This window comes from Pagrus pagrus (genome assembly GCF_965226575.1).
Source record: "Pagrus pagrus genome assembly, chromosome: 18".
Taxonomy (NCBI): Eukaryota; Metazoa; Chordata; class Actinopteri; order Spariformes; family Sparidae; genus Pagrus; species Pagrus pagrus.
In genome coordinates, this window is record NC_140202.1 from 1,240,282 (window position 1) to 1,257,875 (window position 17,594).

Genomic DNA, 17,594 nt, shown 5'->3' on the forward strand with positions numbered 1-17,594 from the left:
TGGCAAAACCATGCTTCACTACCATTTTTGTCAGACGTTGCCTTTAAGGACTGGAGTTCGAAAAGGTATAGTTACTATAAAGGATCTATATATTGTATAAAAAAATATTTTGCCTCATTTGAACAACTACAATCTAAGTTCTCGCTGCCTAAAACACATTTTTTTTTTTAGGTATCTCCAATTGAGAAATTATGTTCGGCAAATATCCGGTCCTTTGAAGCAATGCCTGACGATAAGCCACTGTTCAGACTGCTGTTGAGATTTTGAGGGTATTTTTTCATAGAAATTAGTTAAATCTACCTCCTCAATAAAACAATTATGGGAGGGTAAGTTAAACATTTAAATTGATGATGAAACTTGGGATGAGACACTGTTAAGTATAAAATCCTGCTCAATTAATGCTAGACTTCGGCTAATACAATACAAAGTAAAACACAGATTACATTATTCTAAGGCTAGATTGCACAAAATTTTTCCTGATCTTTCGCCTCTGTGTGATAAGTACAAGGTGGCTGAGGGTACCCTTGGCCATCACTTTTGGTCATGTCCAAAACTCCATAACTTTTGGCGTCTCTTATTCCAGTGGTACTTTTCAAGAATAATATGACCCCTGATCCTGAAACTGTATTAGAGTATTCCACAATGGTGGCAAATTTAGACCCTGATAACCACACAGCTTTGTGCGGTTGTTGGGGTAGTAGAGTAGATGTATCCTGAAAATGTGGAAAACTGAATCAGCGATTTGAGGCATAATTGAACATTTTGCACATATTTTTTTTATAACTTTTTAAAAAAAAAATTTATTGAGCAAATAGGCAAAACAATACAACAAAGTACAAATTAAAGTAACAATAATAATTAAAGCTGCAAGCAGCGATGAACGGGCCCTCGCCCCCCCACGTATGTTGGGCTGTGGCACCGTCGGAGTCCTATGTGTCCAGATGTGTGTTCGTCCGTTGTCTGTGGAAAGGTTCCTACCTAAATGGGATCCGTGTCACTGAAAACACAAGTGACATCTTCAGTGACTTCCTGTGTCCAGTGGGTGGCGCTACAGTACTGATGCAGAGACGTATTCAGGGCCAGCCCCTCTACATGTATTAGCAATTTGGTGTAAATGGGAACTTGTATGTTGAAGTTAAAAGGACTTCCTGTTTGTTGTTTGTATGAAGGATCGAAATTGACCGCACGGCCACGCCCACGCCCACCAGGCACAACACAGGCTGTAGAAGGCATGAGGATGCTGCTGAGTGAATGTGAACTCTGTAGTGTTAAATCTGTAGGAAAAGATAGTTAAACTACAAGCCATAGAACTTGGGTCCGTACAGAATGGGAAATGCCATAAGGGGGTCATTGAAATAAACCGTATCACCACGCCCACCAGGAATGACGTAGGCAAAAGCTTAGCACAACTTTTCATCATCAAGGTGTGAGGATGCTACTGAGCGAATGTGAAGTCTGTGGCGTAAAATCTGTAGGACGAGTTAGTTAAAGTACGAGGCTTAGAAATGGATTCCTACAGAATGGGAACAGCCATAAGGGGTCATCGCACTGCCACGCCCACCAGGTATATCGGAGATGAAAGCTTTTCACAAGGTGTCATCATCAAGGTCTGAAGATGATATGTAGTGAGTGTGAAGTCTGTGGCATTAAATTTGTAGGACAAGTTACATAAAGTACGAGGCGAAAACATGACAAAAAATGAATGGGAAAAGCCATAAGGGGGGCGTTAGGCGGCGCTGCTGAGCTGTCGTGCCACGCATGGTGGCAGATGTGGTATCAAATTAACGTTCTCATGTGTAAGAAGCTAAGGGCCAAGTTTGGTGAGTCTGCGAACATCCTAAAGTGCCGAAAAATGCGTCGGAAAAAACGAATTTTGCCGCATGCCATTGAAGATGGCCGACTTCCTGTTGTGGGAAAAATTCTGAAAAAAATAATTCCAGCCTAAATCCTTGAAACCCATGACTCCTGCAAATTTCAAGACGATCCGAGAAAAAGTTTGCGGGGACAAAACGACGTTAGGTGGCGCTATGGAGTCCCCTGGCCACACCCACCCCCAATCATTTTGAATCCTGATGTGGGCGCGCACATGTGACGTATGTTCCGAGTTTTGGGGTATGTTCAGGCCGCCAAAAATGCAATCTCGTGGAAGGAAAAAGAATAATAATTAAAACTGCAAGCAGTGATGAACGGGCCCTCGCCCCCCCACGTACGTTGGGCTATGGCGCCGTCGGAGGCCGCGCCCAGTTGTGTGCTTGCCCGTTGCCTGTGGAAAGGTTCCTACCTAAATGGGATCCGTGTCACTGAAAACACAACAGTGACATCTTCATTGACTTCCTTTGTCCAGTGCGTGGCGCTATAGATATGACGCAGTATTGATGCAGAGACGTATTCAGGGTGAGCCCCTCTACATGTGTGAGCAATTTGGTGAAGATCGGCAATTGTATGTTGAAGTTATAAGGACTTCCTGCTTGATGGCGAAGGATCACAACTGACTGCACGGCCATGCCCACCAGATACAACACAGGCTTTTGAAGGTATGAGGATGCTACTGAGTGAATGTGAAGTCTGTGGTTTTAAATCTGTAGGAAAAGATAGTTAAACTACAAGCCAAAGAACTTGGGTCCGTACAGAATGGGAAAAGCCATAAGGGGGTCATTGAAATAAACCTTATCACCACGCCCACCAGGAATGACGTAGGCAAAAGCTGAGCACAACTTTTCATCATCAAGGTATGAGGATGCTACTGAGCGAATGTGAAGTCTGTGGTGTAAAATCTGTAGGAGGAGTTAGTTAATGTACGAGGCTTAGAAAAGGATTCCTACAGAATGGGAACAGCCATAAGGGGGGTCGCGAAGTTGAACACACTGCCACGCCCACTAGAAATAACGTAGGTGAAAGCTTTTAACAAGTTTTCATTATCAAGGTCTGAAGATGATATATAGTGAATGTGAAGCCTGTGGCGTTAAATCTGTAGGCCAAGTTAAATAATGTACGAGGCATAGAAATGGGTGACAATGGCGGCGAAATCTCAACTTTGAACCAATATGGCAGACTTCCCGTTGGACTGAGGTTATGGGTCCAAGAGGGTTTTTTGTGCGTCTGGTCATGATACATAAGCGTACCGAATTCTGTTCATGTACGTGCATGTAGGAGGCGGGGCTTGAAGTTTGAAATATTCCAGGGGGCGTTGTGGAGCCATTTAGCGCCCCCTGGTGGTCATTTTTGGTGTGTGGGTTACAGGGGCCAGTCTATACCACCCCTATCAATTTCATATCCATAAGTGTTATGGTGTGGGCACAGTACCAAATATAAAATTAAACTGCCACCAGAGCGCCACCAAGTGGCAGATCGGTAACCCCTTTTTCAGCTATTGTGAGGAGGGCAGTGGCAATGAGTGTACCAAATTTTATGATAATCCGACCAACGGATGTTGAGATATAAATTACTTTAATTTAAAGAGCGCCACCTGGTGGTCATCATCCCAAATTTTGCACAGAGCCTTAGGGCCTCATAGGGAAGTAGGATCCTGAGTTTAATGTCATTGGGACAAACCAATGTGGAGATATGCCACACTTCCTGTTTAGTACGAAATGTGCAGGAAGTTGTCATTTAATAACTTGAGTATTCTTTGGAATATCAACATTCTTTTAAATGGTTTTTGTCAGGAGGGTCCACAGATGCCGTGTGCAAAGTTTGGTGCAAATCGGAGAAATTGGCAGTGAGGAGTTAGCAAAAGTACGTTTGCGACATTTTGCTAATTTGCGAAAAATTAGGTAACCGGAAATGGGCGTGGCCTATATCACGAGATTCAGCACAATTCACTGAACGCGTGGATATAAGGTTTTTGAATGTGCGACAAAGTATGTGGGAGTTATGAGCCAAAACGCACTTTGCTTGATTATAGCGCCACCTAGTGGTGAAAATTCACAACGACAACAGATTAAAAAATTTTTCGCCAGGTGTGATCTATATTCCAAGTTTGGTGAGTTTTGGGGTATGTTCAGGCCGCCAAATATGCGATCTCGGGGAAGGAAAAAAAAAAAATAAAAAAATAATAATAATAAATTAAAACTGCAAGCAGTGATGAACGGGCCCTCGCCCCCCCACGTACATTAGGCTGTGGCGCTGTCGGAGGCCTGTGCGCCCAGATTTGTGCTTGCCCCTTGCCTGTGTAAATGTCCTACCTAAATGGGATTCGTGTCACACAAAACACAACAGTGACACCTTCAGTGACTTCCTGTGTCCAGTGGGTGGCGCTATAGATATGACGCAGTATTGATGCATAGACATATTCATGGCCAGCCCCTCTACATGTGTTAGCAATTTGATGCAGATCAACAATTGTATGTTGAAGTTGTGAGGACTTCCTGCTTGATGGCGAAGGATTTAAATTGACCGCACCGCCATGCCCACCAAGCACAACACAGGCTGTTGAAGGTATGAGGATGCTACTGAGTGAATGTGAAGTCTGTGGTGTTAAATCTGTAGGATGAGTTAGTTAATGTACGAGGCTTAGAAAAGGATTCCTACAGAATGGGAACAGCCATAAGGGGGTCATCGAAGTTGAACACACTGCCACACCCACCAGGAATAACGTTGGCAAAAGTTTTTCACAACTTTTCATCATCAAGGCATGAGGATGATACTTGGTGACTGTGAAGTCTGTGGTGTTAAATCTGTAGGCCAAGTTAAACAATGTACGAGGCTTAGACATGGGTTCCTACAAAATGGGAACAGCCATAAGGGGGGTCGCGAAGTTGAACACACTGCCACGTCCACTAGAAATAATGTAGGTGAAAGCTTTTTACAACTTTTCATTATCAAGGTCTGAAGATGATATATAGTGAGTGTGAAGTCTGTGGCGTTAAATCTGTAGGACGAGTTAAGTAAAGCATGAGGCATAGGAATGGGTACCTACAAAATGGAAAAAGCCATAAGGGGGGTCGCGAAGTTGAACGCACTGCCACGCCCACTAGGAATAACGTAGGCAAAAGCTTTTCACAACTCTTCATCATCAAGGCATGAGGATGATACTTGGTGACTGGGAGGTCTGTGGTGTTAAATCTGTAGGCCACGTTAAACAATGTACGAGGCATAGAAATGGGTTCCTACAGAATGGGAACAACCATAAGGGGGGTCGCGAAGTTGAACACACTGCCACGCCCACTAGGAATAACGTAGGTGAAAGCTTTTTACAACTTTTCATTATCAAGGTCTGAAGATGATATATAGTGACTGGGAAGTCTGTGGTGTTAAATCTGTAGGCCAAGTTAAACGATGTACGAGGCTTAGAAATGGGTTCCTACAGAATGGGAAGAGCCATAAGGGGGGTCGCGACGTTGAACACACTGCCACGTCCACTAGAAATAATGTAGGTGAAAGCTTTTAACAACTTTTCATTATCAAGGTCTGAAGATGATATATAGTGAATGTGAAGCCTGTGGCGTTAAATCTGTAGGCGAAGTTAAACAATGTACAAGGCATAGAAATGGGTGACAATGGCGGCGAAATCTCAACTTTGAACCAATATGGCAGACTTCCCGTTGGACTGAGGTTATGGGTCCAAGAGGGTTTTTTGTGCATCTGGTCATGATACATAAGTGTACCGAATTTTGTTCATGTTTGTGAATGTAGGAGGCGGGGCTTAAAGTTTGAAATATTCCAGGGGGCGCTATGGAGCCATTTAGCGCCCCCTGCTGGTCATTTTTGGTGTGGGGGTTACAGGGGCCAGTCTGTACCACCCCTATCAATTTCATATCCATAAGTGTTATGGTGTGGGCACAGTACCAAATATAAAATTAAACTGCCACCAGAGCGCCACCTAGTGGAAGATCGGTAGCCCCTTTTTCAGCTATCGTCAGGAGGGCAGTGGCAATGAGTGTACCAAGTTTTATGATAATCCGACCAACGGATGTTGAGATATAAATTACTTTAATTTAAAGAGTGCCACCTAGTGGTCATCAGCCAAAATTTTGCACAGAGCCTTAGGGGCTCATGTGGAAGTAGTATCCTGAGTTTCATGTCATTCGGACAGACCAATGTGGAGATATGCCACACTTCCTGTTTAGTACGAAATGTGCAGGAAGTTGTCATTTAATAACTTGAGTATTCTTTGGAATATCAACATTCTTTTAAATGGTTTTTGTCAGGAGGGTCCACAGATGCCGTGTGCAAAGTTTGGTGCAAATCGGAGAAATTGGCGGTGAGGAGTTAGCAAAAGTACGTTTGCGACATTTTGCTAATTTGCGAAAAAATTAGGTAACCGGAAATGGGCGTGGCCTATATCACAAGATTCAGCACAATTCACTGAACGCGTGGATATAAGGTTTTTGAATGTGCGACAAAGTATGTGGGAGTTATGAGCCAAAACGCACTTTGCTTGATTATAGCGCCACCTAGTGGTGAAAATTCACAACGACAACACATTAAAAAAATTTTCGCCAGGTCTGATCTATATTCCAAGTTTGGTGAGTTTTGGGGTATGTTCAGGCCGCCAAATATGCGATCTCGGGGAAGGACAAAGAATAATAATAATAAATAATCCTAGCAAATACAATAGGTCCTCGCACGAGATTCGTGCTCGGGCCCTAATTAAAACTGCAAGCAGTGATGAACGGGCCCTCGCCCCCCCACGTACGTTGGGCTGTGGCGCCGTCAGAAGCCGCACGCCCAGATGTGTGCTTGCCCCTTGCCTGTGTAAATGTCCTACCTAAATGGGATTCGTGTCACACAAAACACAACAGTGACACCTTCAGTGACTTCCTGTGTCCAGTGGGTGGCACTATAGATACGACGTAGTATTGATGCAGAGACGTATTTTGGGTGAAGAATTTGCAGAAAAAGCAGATTTTTTCAAAAGCTGAAAAGGAAGAAAGGCTGAAAAGTAATAGGTTGAAAGAGCTTAAAAAGCTGAACATTTTGATAGTTGAACGGTTTCTCTAGCTGAACATGAAGCTGAATGTTTTGATAGTTGAATGGTTTCTATAGCTGAACATAAAGCAGAATTTTTGAAAAAGCTGAAAAGGTTGAAAAGCTGAAAGTAATAGGCTGAAAGAGCTTAAAAAGCTGAACAGTTTGACAGCCAAACAGTTTCTGTAGCTGCACAGATGCTGGAGCAGTAGCAGAACCAAAGGTGAAAATGTCCCAATAAGAATGAATGGGAAAACACCTCCCAAACACCTGCAGGTTTAGAAAAAAGTGTAATGGTTATGGCCAAAATATGTATATAGTGAGTAACAGGAGACATTGCTGAACCATGTGATGTATTTTTTATTTCTGTAGAGTGAAAAATGAGGGCACAACAGCGAGAGACAAAACCGGTACCGTCTGCTCCACTCCAGAGATTTAGGCTCAAAGTTAACACTGCGGCTTATGGCGGAGTTGCTGGAGTTCTTGTCACTCTAGGGCTTCCACAGCCAAAAGTTTAAGTCGCACATCTGAAATAAGATGATCATGTGAAAGCCAACAAGATTTCCTACATTTCTATGTATATATTGTCTATGTGAAGTAAAAGCTGTGGGACCCAAATCAAGCGGAAGAGAGTTTTTTCTAAAGTTTTTGCAGCTGCTCTGCACTCTAGCGATGATGTCACCCACTCTAGCTCACGCAATACACACCCATTATAAACCCAGAAGAGGAGCTAAAAATCCTTCAAACTAGCTGTTCTTTCATCATTTAGCAATAAAAGCGCCACCTATTGGTTGATTTGCACCAAATTTTGTACAAACCCTCATCAGGCCATCCAACACAATTACAAAAAGTTTAGTGTTAATTGGACTGTATTTCATCAAGATAGGCAAGACTGTGTGTTTGGCCACAATGTGCAGGAAATTGTTGTTTTATATTTTGGGCGTTCTTTGGACTATCACAATTCTTTTAATAACTTTTTGTCAGGAGGGTCCATAGATGCTGTGTGCAAAGTTTTGTGGAAATGGGAAAGATTGCCTAGGAGGAGTTCGAAAAAATAGGTTAGCGGTATTTAGCGAATTTGCGAATGGAATTCTGGCGCGAAAGTGGGCGTGGCCTACATCACACAATTCATCTGGATTCAGGGAACATGTAGACATAGGGTTTTAAACTGTGCGACATATTATGTGGGAGTTATTAGCCAAAAACGGTTTTGTCTTGATAACAGCGCCACCTGCTGGTCATTTTTGGTGTGTGAGTTACAGGGGCCAGTCTATACCACCCCAATGAGTTTCATATCCATAAGTGTTATGGTGTTGGCACAGTGCCAAATCTAAGATGAAGCTGCCACCAGAGCGCCACCTAGTGTCAGATCGGCAACACATTCGTCAGGTATCCTCAAGAGGGCATTGGCAACGAGTGTACCAAGTTTTGTGTTAATCCGACCAACCGATGTTGAGATATAAAATAGTTGAATTTAAACAGCGCCACCTGGTGGTCATCATCCCAAATTTTGAACAGAGCCTTAGGGCCTCATGTGGAAGAAGAATCCTGAGTTTGAAGTCATTCGGACACACCGACGTGGACATATGCAACACTTCCTGTCTGGAGCGAAATCTGCAGGAAGTTATAATTTAATAACTCGAGTATTCTTTGGTATATCAAAATTCTTTTAATGACTTTTTGTCAGGAGGGTCCACAGATGCTGTGTGCAAAATTTGGTGCACATCGGTGAAAATGCCTGGGAGGAGTTCGAAAAAGTAGGTTTGCGACATTTGGCGAGCTAGCGAAAAAAAACGTTAGGCGGAAGTGGGCGTGGCCTATATCAGGTGATTCAGCACAATTCACTGAAGGCGGGGATATAAGGTTTTTGAATGTGTGATAAATTATGCGGGAGTTATTAGCCAAAACGCACTTTCCTTGAGTATAGCGCCACCTAGTGGTGAAAATTCACAACAACAATAGATTATAAAATTTTTCGCCAGGTCTGATCTATATTCCAAGTTTGGCGAGTTTTGGGGTTTGTTCAGGCAGTGAAAAATGCGATTTTCGGGATGGAACAATAATAATCCAATAGGTCCTCGCACGAGATTCGTGCTCGGGCCCTAATAATCCTTACAGATACAATAGGTCCTCGCACGAGATTCGTGCTCGGGCCCTAATAATCCTAGCAGATACAATAGGTCCTCGCACGAGATTCGTGCTCGGGCCCTAATAAATAATCCTAGCAGATACAATAGGTCCTCGCACGAGATTCGTGCTCGGGCCCTAATAAATAATCCTTACAGATACAATAGGTCCTCGCACGAGATTCGTGCTCGGGCCCTAATAATAAATAATCCTAGCAGATACAATAGGTCCTCGCACGAGATTCGTGCTCGGGCCCTAATAAATAATCCTTACAGATACAATAGGTCCTCGCACGAGATTCGTGCTCGGGCCCTAATAATCCTTACAGATACAATAGGTCCTCGCACGAGATTCATGCTCGGGCCCTAATAATAATAATAATAAATAATCTTAGCAGATACAATAGGTCCTCGCACGAGATTCGTGCTCTGGCCCTAATAATAATAATCATTACAATTACAATAGGGTCCTTGCAGGTTCCCTGCTCGGGCCCTAATAATCCTTACAGATACAATAGGTCCTCGCACGAGATTCGTGCTCGGGCCCTAATAATAAATAATCCTAGCAGATACAATAGGTCCTCGCACGAGATTCGTGCTCGGGCCCTAATAATCCTAGCAGATACAATAGGTCCTCGCACGAGATTCGTGCTCGGGCCCTAATAATCCTTACAGATACAATAGGTCCTCGCACAAGATTCATGCTCGGGCCCTAATAATAAATAATCCTTACAGATACAATAGGTCCTCGCACGAGATTCGTGCTCGGGCCCTAATAATAATAAACAATCCTTACAGATACAATAGGTCCTCGCACGAGATTCCTCCTCGGGCCCTAATAAAACAAACAATACATTACTGTAAACACAGAAAAACACAATTGTGCGCAAGTGGGCTTATGGGTCCTGCCGTCTCTTGGGGTCTGGCCACAGGATCTCATCAACATCACAAGCAATGTCTTCTCTCGCTAAGCATCGGGGAAAATATCCCCTTGTGTGCTGAATCCATCCCTGGATTGACCTTACCTCAATGTCTCCACAGGCCTATTCCATTGCATGCATAAGAGGCATACGGGCATGTGGTTGGCAGTCACGTACCCGCTATCTCCAAGCGGATTTAGAAATGGCGAGTAAGGGGGCAAGTACACAACTTCAAATTGATCATGGTTGTACAACTGCATCATGTGCATCTAGAAATGTGATTATGTGTTGCGCATTATAGGGACCCAGTTTGGCATGATGGTGCAGTAGCCCTTGAAGACTTATTAGTTTTATAGTTGAGCTGCTGTAGTTGAATAATAGATTTTTGTTGATTGACGTATTACTGATTATATATCAATTTGCTAACATTAATACATTCTATAATATTGTACAGAGCAGTTTTCTGAGATGATTAGTGCATTTGCTTCGTGGTAATAGCTGGTTGTGATGGTCAGTGCTCGCATTCATTTCCTTCACTGTTACTTTAATTTTAAATATTTTATAAATATTTACATTTAAAGTAAAGACCCTTCTTTAATTGGTACTTGATTCCAGTGTGGTGCTAAAATATTTATTATTTATTTTTATTAAATTATTAAAGTACTACTAGTAATCATTAATTACTAATAACCAAACCTACCTTTGTCAGTAGTCATTCGCTCCTCTACACTTACTTAAACCGATGTTTGTGTTTGAACATCGCTTAAAACTCCACATTCAAGCTGTTCCATAGTTTTACTCCAAGATTTGGAAAAACTTTTGAGTGTTGTGCATACTGCAAGAATTTTTACAATTCATCAGTGAATTTTAATGTTTTTGACTTTAAGAATAATGAGCTACTGTGATCCCTATATCCAACCTAACCGTATGGCTCTTTCCTGGAGTATAGAGATTGATTGCAGTGAACTTTTATATGTGTTTCCCCAAACCTCTACACAATAACTTAATACAGTCAAACCAGTGAACAGTAAAGAATATGGAAAGATTTGTGATCCAGAACATGCTTGGCTTTACCCAGTTCTGAAATGTTTCTTGACAGTTTGGCTTGTACATGATTTATGTGAGCTTTCCAGCTGATTCTGTTATCTATTGTCACCCCAAGAAAATTTTACTCAAAAACTCTTTCAGTGTTGGCACCATCTATTTGTATCTGTTCTTGAGTATTTGCTTTATAATTGCCAAATAAATGACTTTTGTTTTATTCAGATTTAATGATAATTTATTTCTATCAAACCACTTCTTTAATTTTCACATTTCTGTAGTGATCACCTCTACTAATTGTTGTAGATTCTCACCTGAACAAAAAAGAAAAAATTAGCAAATAACACCAGCTTAAATGTTTATGATACTTTACATATGTCATTAATGTACAGAATAAACAGTTTAGGACCCAACACTGCCCCCTGGGGGACACCACAAGCAATGTCCAAACACGATTAAGAAAACTCTCCCAACTTCACAAATTGTTGCCTGCTATTTAGAGAACTTCTTACCCAATTCAATACTATGCCCCTGATGCCATATTGTTCCATGTTATTAATCAGTATTTCATGATTGATTGTGTCAAATGCTTTTTTTGAGGTCCAGAACGACTCCATCTGCATGTTTTTTTATGATCTATGGAGTTTGTGATTTCCTCAATTGATTCTATTAATGCCAATGATGTTGAATTGTTTGGTCTTAATCCATATTGACTTGGTAAGTAATTTGTGTTTATCAATGAATTTGTCCAGTCTGTCATTAAAAACTTTTTCTCAAATTTTGGAGAATTGTGGAAGTAAAGAAACAGGTCTGTAATTTGTGAAGTGGTGTCTGTTCCCAGTTTTGAACAGCGGCATGACTTGAGCTATTTTTATTTTGTTTGGCAATTTCTCTGGTTTGGAATGACAAGTCGCAGATGTATATTAGTGAATTTTAAATCCCATCAATAACCCTTTTCACTACGGTCATGTCTATTTCATTAAAGTCAGTAGACGTCTTGTTTTTACATTTATTAACAATATCTTTAATTTCTTACTCTTCCACTGCTGTAAGAAACAGGTCTGGGATTCCTTTCTATAGAATTATCATAGTTGTCATCAGTGGATCAGGACTTTATTCCTCCAAGTTTGGTCCAACACTATCATTCTAAATAAAATACTGAGGATCACTTATTTGTTTCAAATAATTTCTAATAATACTATTTAATATATTCCATATTTCTCCCTAACATTATTTTTATTATCATCTAATGTTTTACTGTAGTCCTTCCTACATCTCCTTGTAATATTAGTTTGTATTTATTATCCGCCTCTTTAGTTCTCTGTCTTATGGAATCTTCAAATGGTTTATTTTTCTTCTTGCAGATGTTTTGTAATCTGCCTGTGATTCATGGATGATCTCTATATTTCTTTTTTCTTCTATATTGTTTTATGTGACTGTACGTTTCTATCATATAATGATCTGAATATTCTTAAGAATTCTAAGTGCTGTATCATAGGCAACTGGACATGTTTCAGTTTCTTGAAGACGTTTCACCTCATCCAAGAGGCTTCTTCAGTTCTGACTAAATGGGGGGGCATTGCAGGCTTTTAAACTCTATGTGGGAGTGTCCTTCTAGAGTTGTTAAGGACATGTTCAAGCTCTGAGTTGCAGAGTCGTTAGGGCCACTCTTAGGTCGTTGACCCAACTGTACTTCATGTGTGTTGCTAGGGCCAGGCGAGCCCATGTGTGATGGTTGTTAAGCTGTTTGGGGAGGGAACTCAGTACTGCACTGTAGGTGGGTGCTAAGTAATGCCGTAGGCCACCTCCTCTGTTCAAAGATGGTTGTTACAGTTTGACATAGATGTATTCTTTTACTCCTTTTTCAAACCATCTGTCCTCTCTGACTAAGATGTTTACATTGTTGTCCTCAAAGGAATGATTTTTCTCCTTCAGATGTAAGTGGACAGCAGAGTCTTGACCTGAGGAGTTGGCCCTCCTGTGTTGTGCCATTCGTTTATGGAGAGGTTGTTTTGTCTCCCCAATGTACAAATCTGTGCCATCCTGTACAAAGCCCTAGCTAACACACATGAAGGTCGGTTGGGTCAACAACCCACAAGTGGCCCTAACGACTCTGAAACTCACACGTGTCCTTAACGACTCTGTAAGGACACTCCCACAAAGAGTTTAAAAGCCTGCAACTCCCCTCCAGTTAGTTAGAACTGAAGAAGTCTCTTGGTTGAGAGGTGAAACATCTTCAAGAAACCGAAACATGTCCAGTTGCCTATGATACAGCACTTAAAATAACCATGACCTGGATGACTGAGAACCTTCATCAACATTCTTTAAGAATGTTTCATATGCACTGTCAATATCCTTTCACTTATATTATTTCCCACTTTTGTGCCAGTAAATTGTCTTTTAGTGCGTTCATTGATTCCTCTGTCCTCATTCGTCTGTATTCTGGTTTCTTGTCCGTGTGATTTTTTTTGTGTGTTTAATGTCATAGACTGTAAAAACTGGTAGATGGTCACTGATTTTGTTGATTAATAGTCTGACAGATTCAATATGTTTGTGTGTGACTGTCAGTGCAAAGAGGGAGAGGGAGGATGGACAGAAAGAGAAGAAAAGACAGTGGACAGTTGTTATAGTGCAAAAACAGTAACTGATTAGATGAGGGGGAAAAAAACCCATTCCTTCCAACAGAATTTTACATATGGGAGCTGAGCACCCCTTAAAGCTCTGGTCTACGATCTGAGAAAGGTTTGAAAAAAGCATCACCCCCCACACGCACCCCTCCCCTCTGTGCTCCTTAACCCCTCCCCTCCGAGCTTGTATCGCTCTCCCCTCGGAGTCCCGCGACACACCCCCTCCGGCTGCAAGCTTTTTTTTTTTTTTCTCTTCAACAAACTTTATACCTCCCGCAACAAGCTTTTTTTTTTTTTTCTCTTCAACGAACTTTATACCTCCCGCAACAAGCATTTTTTTTTTTTTTTCTCTTCAACGAACTTTATACCTCCCACAACAAGCACCAAGAGCAACAAGCCGGCAGAAACCAAATACAGCCCAGCTTTGAATGCGGAGTAACGATGTCGGATTCACAGATAAAGTTATTACAATGCACGTTGAAACTAACGTAAATCTTGTAAGTCATTACAATGTCCACAGCTAAGCTCCACAGCCAAGCTAGCGTAACGTCATTAGCATGCTACAGCTACGTTACCTTACAGCTACGGAATCAGTTACAACAGCTAAGTTAGCCACTTCTAAAAGTTACTGAGGGCCAAGAGACTAACAGATGCTGCCGTCAGCTTTCATCACAACGATCGCTTCCACATTGTGGCTGAAAAACAAACCTGCTTGAGTCTCGGGGCAGCTGTGTGTGTCCCAGCTGCTGTCTGAGTAGCACCAGACAGCAGCTAGGAGGGTTAGCAAAACAGCTGAGCAGTGACCGGGCGAGAGGTTGTTATGGAGAAATAAATCCGGACAAATAAGATAAAAATCCGGAAATAAATCCGAAACCCCTCCGCTTCGCGTTGGGGTTTCATTCATCCCTTCATTCATCTTACTTGCTGCTTCATTTAGCTGCCACGAGCAAATAAATAGGCTGATTTGGTGTAAACATGTTAGCAATGTTAGCTTGTTGTTAGCTTACAATGCTAGCATAGAGGCTAACGTCTCCGTCGAACAAGTAAACAAGTGTTGACAACACTGCAGAGACAGACACCGTCTAATAACACAGAAACAAACTAACGGCAGCTTTCACAGTCATAAGCCAGCATCGGCATGAAAGTTATCTGTGTCACAACATCCACAATAAAGACGAAGGTTACCTGCTCAACAGAAACTCCGCTGTATCAGCACCGGGTCCATATCTTCACGGACCTTTCGCCACCGTTCAAACGATGACCCGATGTTTATTCCGTTTCGAGCCCTCTTTGTTTCACATCTCCGCTTTGTGTCTTTTCAGTGACAGACTTTCTTTCTTTGACTCTTTGTCGGTGGGGCGAGCAGAGGCAGCTGAACTGCTCAGGGCAAAACAAACCTCTTGTCCGCTTGTAGTTTCAAATGCGGAAGTGGGTCGGGACCAGACATGAGCAGGAGCAGGAGAGTGAGCGAGGATTGGATCGGAAAATTGATCCAATAGGAGCCATCCGGGCCGGATGGTTCCTATTGGTCAATTTCTTTTCAGTTTTACAGACACTAGAGAGAATGGATTTTTTTGGTTCCTTTTACTCTTCACATTGTGTGGGTGGTACTATTGGGTCATAACCACCATCTAAATGATGTTAATAATAATAACAAATCTTTCAAATCGTAGACCATAGCTTTAAGGTCTGATCCTAGAATCGCCCCTACGTGGGGAAAAAAAAGAACAACTCAAAATATTACAAAAAAGTTTCGCACTTGGCTGCAGTGGGACAGTTGGTGTGTTGATAAAAGACTAAGACCGACTAAGGCACTGGAGAATTAGTGAGACCAGCTGTTTATCTCGATAAACCAACTCAAAATTTAAACATAATGGAAAAGCTCAATGATTTGCAGTAAAATCGGTTTAAAATTTGAACTACATTTAGATAAGAACACTTGCACCTGCCCCTCGATTTAAAATCGAAAGCTTGAGTGAGCAAATTTAGAGTAACTTTACTCTAAGAAGTTGTATATCATGTGTCATCATGTATGTCTGAATCTGGATAAACTGGTTTAAAACCTGTATGCTCAGGGTTTGAGTTACAATCTGAGCTTTGTGGGGGTCTCTAAATCAAGTAAACCCTAACTAATACACTACATCACTGGAAGAAACGGATACGTTTATTACACAAAGAAAGAAATATATGTATGTATAAAGTTTGCTGAATGAACAAGTAGGTCCAAATAGTTAAGAATTTGTTGTATACAGCATTCATACAACAAATTATGTGCTGGCTCAACATAAAAATGTATTTAACAATTTGCATGGATATTTTTAAGTTATTTCAGCTCAGCTAATATTGAGTACGTGCCACAAGACTTCTCTAGTTAGGCCAACTCAATTACTTTAGTACAAGCAACATGATTTGCCTTGTCCTCTACAAGCTTATTTAAGTTGAACCAACTTAATTTTAATTGTGCTAAAATTACTCCTTTTAGTTATTCTAACTTATTTCTTTTCCTTTCATTCTACTCAGAAATGTCCATGCAAATTGTTACCTTAATTTTTTTTAGTAAAAGAACTTATTTATCTAAGTCAGAATAAATCACACATTGAAATTCCAGTTTTATGATCTGTTTATTCAAACACCAGTCAGCATTCCACTTACAGTAACAGTAGAGTATATTGACATTTTAATAGTACACAAAAATGTAGCCTTCATAAAATAAATCAGGAAAATTACAACATAAAATAGCCCAATTTAAGCAGCAGGTGGGCTACATGTTTTTCTATTAAATTAGGCAATTCTCTCATTTTCGTTATCTTCAGCATCTTCACTCCCTGCACCCTCAGGATCACCCTCATCCACAGGATCATCCCCTGCATTTAGGGGATTGACATACCTCTTCAAAAGCTCAGGCTTGAAGTCATCAATAGCGGGAGGAGTGTGTTTCCGGCTCCTATGAGAAGCAAATGTTCCATAAATGTTTGTTTTGAAAGTACAATTTTCAAAAACACAACACACAGTTTCCTGTTTCTTTATGACAGCCAATATGCTCAAGGTATTCTCTTTCTGTGGAGATAGTGTTTAAAGGGCAACATAGACATTTAAATGACAGTACAGTGGACAATGTCACTGTCTCATGGGTGGAGTGACTTCTTGACAGGTGTGTTCGCAGGCTGCCCCATGTTTTAAATGAGCAATAGCACTCCCAATAAAGACAAGGGAGAGATTCTTCACCATGACCATGTCTAAGTCTATTGCTTTAACAGATCTGTCTTTCTTTCAGATCTGTGTTTCAAATTTGCAAATTTTACAGGCCCAGTTCATTTTTGAAAACTAGCGGTTCTGTTTAAATTACTTGAATTTAGGTCATTCAGAGGTCTGTGGTGCCTACAACTTGTGCCACTTAAGTACAGTTAATTTTATTTAACTGTTTTTGACTATTCAAGATGAAAAACGAGAGAAAATGCACACAAACTACTGCAAAGAAATGGGCAGTGGGCAATTGCACACTCGTGCTGTTATAACAACTAGCTTAATAATGGTATAACCACTCCTGTGGCATCTCAACAATATTCGCTTCGTCGACGCGGTTTTTAAACTGCACTTGCTGCTGCAATGGCTGACTAACAACCCGAATGTGTGCTCAGTCACCTACAACGGCCTAGCCATGAAGCTATTGCTGCTCAAACCTTCAACACTACTACTAGTTTTAAATAAATTTGAAAGAAACAAAGTTAAAACTACCGAAAACCAGTGCCAATTAACACCTGCCACCGTAAAACAAAACTTAACAAACAATAATGTTAGACCGAATTACTACCATTACTGCTAGCTTACACATTACCACTGCTGACCGAGAAAAAGCATCTAGTGTTGTGTAAAACGATTTCTTGTACTGTCTGCTGATGCAGTTATTAGCTGTTGTGAATAAAACGAGTCAAAATTGTACTCACCAAGCCCTAAAGTTTGCAAACCACGTT